This window comes from Grammomys surdaster, unplaced genomic scaffold (assembly GCF_004785775.1).
Source record: "Grammomys surdaster isolate TR1022 unplaced genomic scaffold, NIH_TR_1.0 324, whole genome shotgun sequence".
NCBI classification, from domain to species: Eukaryota; Metazoa; Chordata; class Mammalia; order Rodentia; family Muridae; genus Grammomys; species Grammomys surdaster.
The window spans coordinates 336,373-342,496 of NW_021604743.1; the positions used below are offsets into that span (position 1 = coordinate 336,373).

The 6,124-nt window shown below is 44.8% G+C and overlaps 1 protein-coding gene across 1 annotated transcript in view; it reads left to right on the forward strand.

The window, feature by feature from the left end:
• Positions 1 to 6,124, forward strand: part of Efr3b (EFR3 homolog B) — a 34,311-nt gene that overhangs the window by 8,554 nt on the left and 19,633 nt on the right. The gene's annotated exons all lie outside the window — the stretch shown is intronic.

Sequence of the window (6,124 nt, forward strand, 5' to 3'; positions counted from 1 at the left end):
GAGATCCAGCCTTGGGCTGCTCACAGACACCTAGAACTCTCACTCTCGGGAGATTCGGCATCTCTAGATTCCTCGGGCACTCATATGCACAGACCTATACGTATACACACATACTTAAATATAATATAATGAGTCTTTTCAAAACTTAAATAAAATTCATAGGCTGGGTGTGGTGGCACACATCTTTAATCCTAGTACTCGGGAGGCAAAGGCAAGCTGACCTCTGTGAGTTCAAGGCCAGCCAAGGATGCATAGTGAAGCCTACATCTATAAACAAATAAACAAACAAATAAGGTTCTGCTCTTTAAACTGATGACCTCTGATTTTTTTTCCCTGATTGATTGTTGTCATAAATAATTTTCACTGAGGGCCAAAGAAATAGAAAACAGGACTGAACTTGGGTCGTTCTGTGGTGAATAGGGGTACCCAAGGCACTTGTGACTCATCTCTCCATGGGGCACCCTTTGAAAGCTGGTCTCAGTCACATCCTTCAGAGAAAGATTAGAACACAGGGATGAAGGCCACAGAGGAGTGGGAAGACCGTGGGGAAGCAGCAATGGCCGTGGGCCTAGTTCTGTCTTTTCCTGGCTGGCTGATTGTCATGGGCTTTGATGTGTCTACCAAAAATCTTGAGTGAGTTGAACTTGGTCTCTGTGAGTCGTCTGGGCTCTGTTGCTGGTTACAGGATAAGTAAATAGACCATGGCATGCTATGATTTATGAGAGAAGATATAGTAGGCTTGATCAGAAGTCCCACTATTATGTGTTTGTCTAAATGTTCTCGAATGTTCTGGGTGCTTTCTTTAATCTCTTGTCTTTTGTCTTAGTCCTTCCCCTTAGAGCATACTTTAAGCTCTAAGTCTTTAAGAAGCTTATATGCAGTATCCTATAGCTTTAGTAAGTGTATGTGTGTGGGTGTGGACATTCTATAGTGAACATCTGGAAGTCAGAGGACAACTCACAAGTTAGTTCTCTTCTTAACCCCTTGTTAGTCCTGGGGATTGAATGTGGGTCATCAGGCTTGGCAGCAAGCCCCTGGACTTACTGAACCGTCTTGCTAGCTCTACTTCTGAATTTTTATCACACAGGTCATGAATATTCTTTTCTCCTACTCTACGGAAGAGTTGCTTTAACAGAAGAAAGTCCTCTAAGTTTCCTTTGCAGGACCCAGTGTGACAGCCCTACCCTTCCTTTTCCCTTTGCACCAGCTGCTTCTGACAAATTACGTACACCACAGCAAAGGGCGAAGCCCTTTGTCATGTTGCCCTGGCAACAGCTTCACGGACTACTTTAGTTGTCTTGTTTAAGATAACTACAGTCTGGGAAAGAGCATCAGCATGGAAAATAAACAAGGCACAGCTGCCTATGCCAAGACCCTCAGAGGAGCCCTGCTTCACATCATTTTAGATTTGCTGGGACCCTGGTGCCCACCTTGCTCTGCCTTGGGATGGTTAGCCCAGGAGTGTCACCATGGTCTTAACAGGGGTCTGAGGCTTTGTGGGATCTAAGGAGCCTGGAGGGAGAGAAAGGAGAAGTTCTGGATCCTTTCCTCTTTCTCCGGCATCCAACTCCTGTTAACTATGTGTTATAGGCACTAACTCACTTTTAACTCAGCTAACTTCTCCAGCATGGCAGGAGAAGAAAAGAGAAACCAGATGTGGTAGGATACACCTGTAGTCATCACAGCATTCAGTGGGTCATGGGAAGAGGATATCGAGTTTGAGGCCAGCCTAGGCTACATAGTAAAGACCTTATCCCAAGACAAAATGGAACAACAGCCAAAAAAAAAAAAAAAAAAAAAAAGGTAGGGGGAAGGGAGCAGACAGTATAAAAGTCAAAACAGCAATGGCTGTGAGATCCTTCCTGTGGCTTGGATGATCTCAGAGGGCAGAGGTACTTCCTGTTTCCCCTCTGTGGGTAGAGGCAGCAAAAAGGCCAGCAGCCCTGAGGCTGCAAGAGAAGTGAGGTCCTGCCTCTGCTCCCAAGTTCTTCTACTGTCCTGTTCTTGACCGTGGAAAGTCACTCAGGGCCAAAGCCAGCTGTAGAAGAGGGAAAAGCTGACTCGCCCGGAGACACCTTGTTGGTGCCCGAGTGAGTGCAGCTGGCTTCTGTCAGGCCCTGGGAGAGCTGTTTGTGCAGAGTCACTATTTGGAATAGGCTTCCTCTTTGTTTACCAAGCTCTTAATCACCCCCAGTTTTCTGTACATCTGTGAGGGGCATTGTGAGGGCTGGTGATCTGCTCCAGCAAGCTTGGGGTCCTGCGTTACAGAGAAAGAGCTGGAACTTTGAACTTGAAAGGGTGAACCTAGCGGTGCTCCTGACCTTTGAAATGTCCTGTGTGTAGAGTTGTCAGTTTGTTGTCATGGAAACCTTCTTTACCATTGCTTTATCAGAGAGAGAGAGAGAGAGAGAGAGAGAGAGAGAGAGAGAGAGAGAGAGGAGAAAAGAAACAAAATTTCAACTTGTTTTCTTTCATAACTTCATATACTAAGTAACTAGCATTTAAACAAAAATCAGGACTGGGGCTGGAGAGATGCTCTTCCAGAGGATCTGGGTTGAATTCCCAGAACCCAGATTAGGATGCTCACAACCACTTATAACTTCAGCTCCAGGGAATTTGATGCCCCCTCCTGGCCTCCTCAGGCATCTGCATTCATGTGAATACTCCATACTCAGACATATGCGTACACATAATAAAAAATAAATCTTTTTTTTAAAAGTGACATGCAAAGCTATTGATCATTCTGGCCATAGCATGCACACAAGGCACTCATTAACCCCATTTTGTAAGTGGAATAATTGAGGCCAAGGGAGCTTAAATAACTTGTCCCGGGTCACCTATTGATAATCAGAGGAGTTGGAATTCAAATGCATAGGTGGGCTCCAAATCAAATACTATTGCAAGAGATACAGGTGGTAGCAGGTACGATGGTACATGCGTGTATTCCCAGCACTTGGGAGTTGGAGGAAGGAAATTCATTCATTTCAAGCCATCTTGAGCTGCAAACCAAGACCTTGGTTTTTTTGTTTTTGGTTTCTAAGGCAAACACACACACACACGCACACACACACACACACAAAGCTGGGCATGTAGGTCAGTCTTAGAGCGCTTCTTTGGTGTGCATAAGGACCAGAGTTTGTTTCCCCGCACTGCAAAAGCATAGAAGGCAGAAGAAGCGGAGGGAAAGACCAACTATACAGTTCTGTGGTTTGAATGAAGTATGTGTTCTCTATTTTGATTGACAGGCTTGGATTGGGTAGGCCATTGCTCACTTATACATGTTCTTTCCCATAATGTGTCTGAGTTCAGTAATATGCTTGCTCCAATATACATGGGCTTTATTGCACATTATTCCAAACTAGTCTAGGCTAGATGGGTCTATTGGCCCTAGTTCCATAAAAATGGGGCGTCATCAGGAAGATGCTAACAGGAGTCATCATTTCCATTGCTTAAAGCAGGTATACATATATATAGGTATACAGCTAGACACAGGTCCCAGTTGCTAGGTACATTTTTTAAAGAGATTGTGTGTATAGCCCAAGCCAAGGGGAGTCCCAGGTTGCTAAGATATTCCCTATGCCTGCCTCAAGACAGTAAAGTCTCCAAAGTTATATAGCTTCCCCTGTGCTCCGTGACAAAAACAGGAATGAGATGGGCCACATGCGAAGCAGAGCTCTGTCTGCTCTTCTAAACTCTAGGTCAAGCCAGTGTTTTAAAAGGTACACTCCTTAATCCCAGCACTTGGAAGGCAGAGGCAGGCCAACCTGATCTACGTAATGAGTTCCAGGCCAGCCAGTGCTACATGTGAGACCTTGCCTCAAAGAAGAAGAGGTAAGAGAGGTTACAGTGGCCTTGGATTGTGAGGAGGTAGCCTGAGAACATCCTGTTGGTGCTTAAGAACCTGAGCATCCTTTGCAGGCTTCTCCAAACCTGAGCCTTACCTGCACCGTGCTCCAGCCAAGACAGGGCTCACATCTTGGGTGCTTAGGAAGGCCATATAATAAGGCCCTGCTTCGCCCTTGCCTCTGGAATGCCTGAGCTTGGGTGAATCAGTTATCTTGGGATGATATGGATTCTTACCATACCTCACTGCACCATAGCACTAATAATGCAAGGAATGCCATTTTCACTCAGTGTTAGCACTAGAGCATTCTCTCAAATGTTCATACGTACGAGCCTTAGCTTTACCTTGGAAAGATAGATCTTCTTACCTACTTCATGTGTTGAACAACTGAAGTCAGCAGGAAACAGCTGCCTATTTATGGTTTGTATTAATTACTTCTGTGTCACTGTGACAAAATATCTGTCATGAAGAGTTTAAGAGAGGGAGATCTGTGTTGTGTGTGGTTTCAAAGGTTTTGTGCATGCCAGTGGGCATGGCATGGTAAAAAGCTCATTCTCTGGATATGCCCATGTATGCAACAGAGGAACAAAAGTTGTCGGCATAACCCACTGCCTTCTTATTGTATTTAAGTCCACTCCTTGGGAAGAAACCAACATCTGGTACTATAAATCTGCTTGAAAACCTATGGCTGGAGAGGGTACAGTCCCCAAGGAAAACCTACTATTTTGCTAACCAGACGTAGTATCAAACTGCCCTCTAAATTCTTATCTCTCTACCCATAGATTAGCGCAGCTCTCAGTCCTCGGCAGAGAGGCTCCTCTGTGTGGTGGATGGTGGTTAAGGTGGAAACTCACAACTACTGGAGTGGAGAGTCAGATGTGCCCAACCACAAATGGAGAGTCAGTATTATCCCTCCTCTTCCACCAAGGCTCAGGAACCACCTCAGAAGAGGGAGCAGAAACAGTGTAAGAGACATAGACAGAGAGGACCAGAACAAAACAGGACCGAAGGGCTCATCCATTCACAGCAACTACTCAAGACCTGTACAAGAGCAAACCAGTCCAGCAGGGAGGAGGGAGAGGCTTAAAGGGCCCCAACCCTCAATAAAGAACTACTGTTAGTTGGTGGCTTCTGGGAGAGGGAGAGTCGGGTTGGGGGTTTCTTTCTTTCTTTGTTTTTTAATGGTGTGGGCCCTGGTAGGTTAACCATGATCCAACAGATGTCCCCACACCCATGAGTGTATGAACAGCACAATTCCAACTCAGTGAGGTTTAAAAAAAAGAGGACATGTTGGGACGGAGTGAGAGGCATGGAAGGCAGATCTGGGAAGAATCAGGGAAGCAGACAGGGCAGAGTAAAATACTGTTTGCATGGATGAAATTCTCCAAGATTTAATAAAAATTTAAAACTATAATAAATAATGAGGTTAAAGGATGCTGTTAATTTGCACTTAGGGTAAAGTTAACTTTTAAGTAATTAAATAGACACAGATTGGACATTAATACCAAATATGATGAAAGTTTATCAACTAGATATTTTGAGAAAGAATGTGAGATTTTTGTTTTGTTTTGTTTTGGAACAGGGTTTTTCTGTATGTAGTCCTGGAACTCACTCTGTAGACCAGGCTGGCCTCAAACTCAGAGATCCGCCTGCCTCTGCCTCCTGAACACTGGGATTAAATGCGTGCGCCACCACTGCCTGGCTTGAATATTTTTTTAAACCAATATTTAGGAAATTATAAAAAGTATTGTAAATCTAGGCCCTCTTTTTGAGGTGGGGTCTGATGTAGTATCAAACTTGCTCTACAGACTTGTGATCCTCCTGCCTCCACCTCCTGGGTGCTAGGATTACAGCCCTGTGCTGCCACACTCAGTTTATCCGGTCCTGTTGGTGGAAACCCGGGGCTTATGCATGCTAAGTAAGCACTTTGTCCTCTGAGCTGTATCTCCAATCCATTAGTGAAATCTCCCTAGAGTTGTTGGGGGATGCTAGCATTTATATCATCAAGCAAAATAAATTGTATTAGTTTTTAGCAGTTTATTTTGTACGCGATGCTTGTTTCTCTGGGAGACTTGATTGAAATGAATTCCCTCTTTAGAGCTGGAAACACAGTGCAGTACAATCCACCAGCTGCAAATGCTGCTTAAAAGAAGAGAGCTAAAGCCAGGCACGGAGGCAAACACCTGCAATCCTAGCAAATGGGAGGAGAGGGGAGGGGAGGAGGATCAAGTTCAAGGCCAGCATCTGACAGGAAAACCCTGTCTCACAGAGGAAGATGGG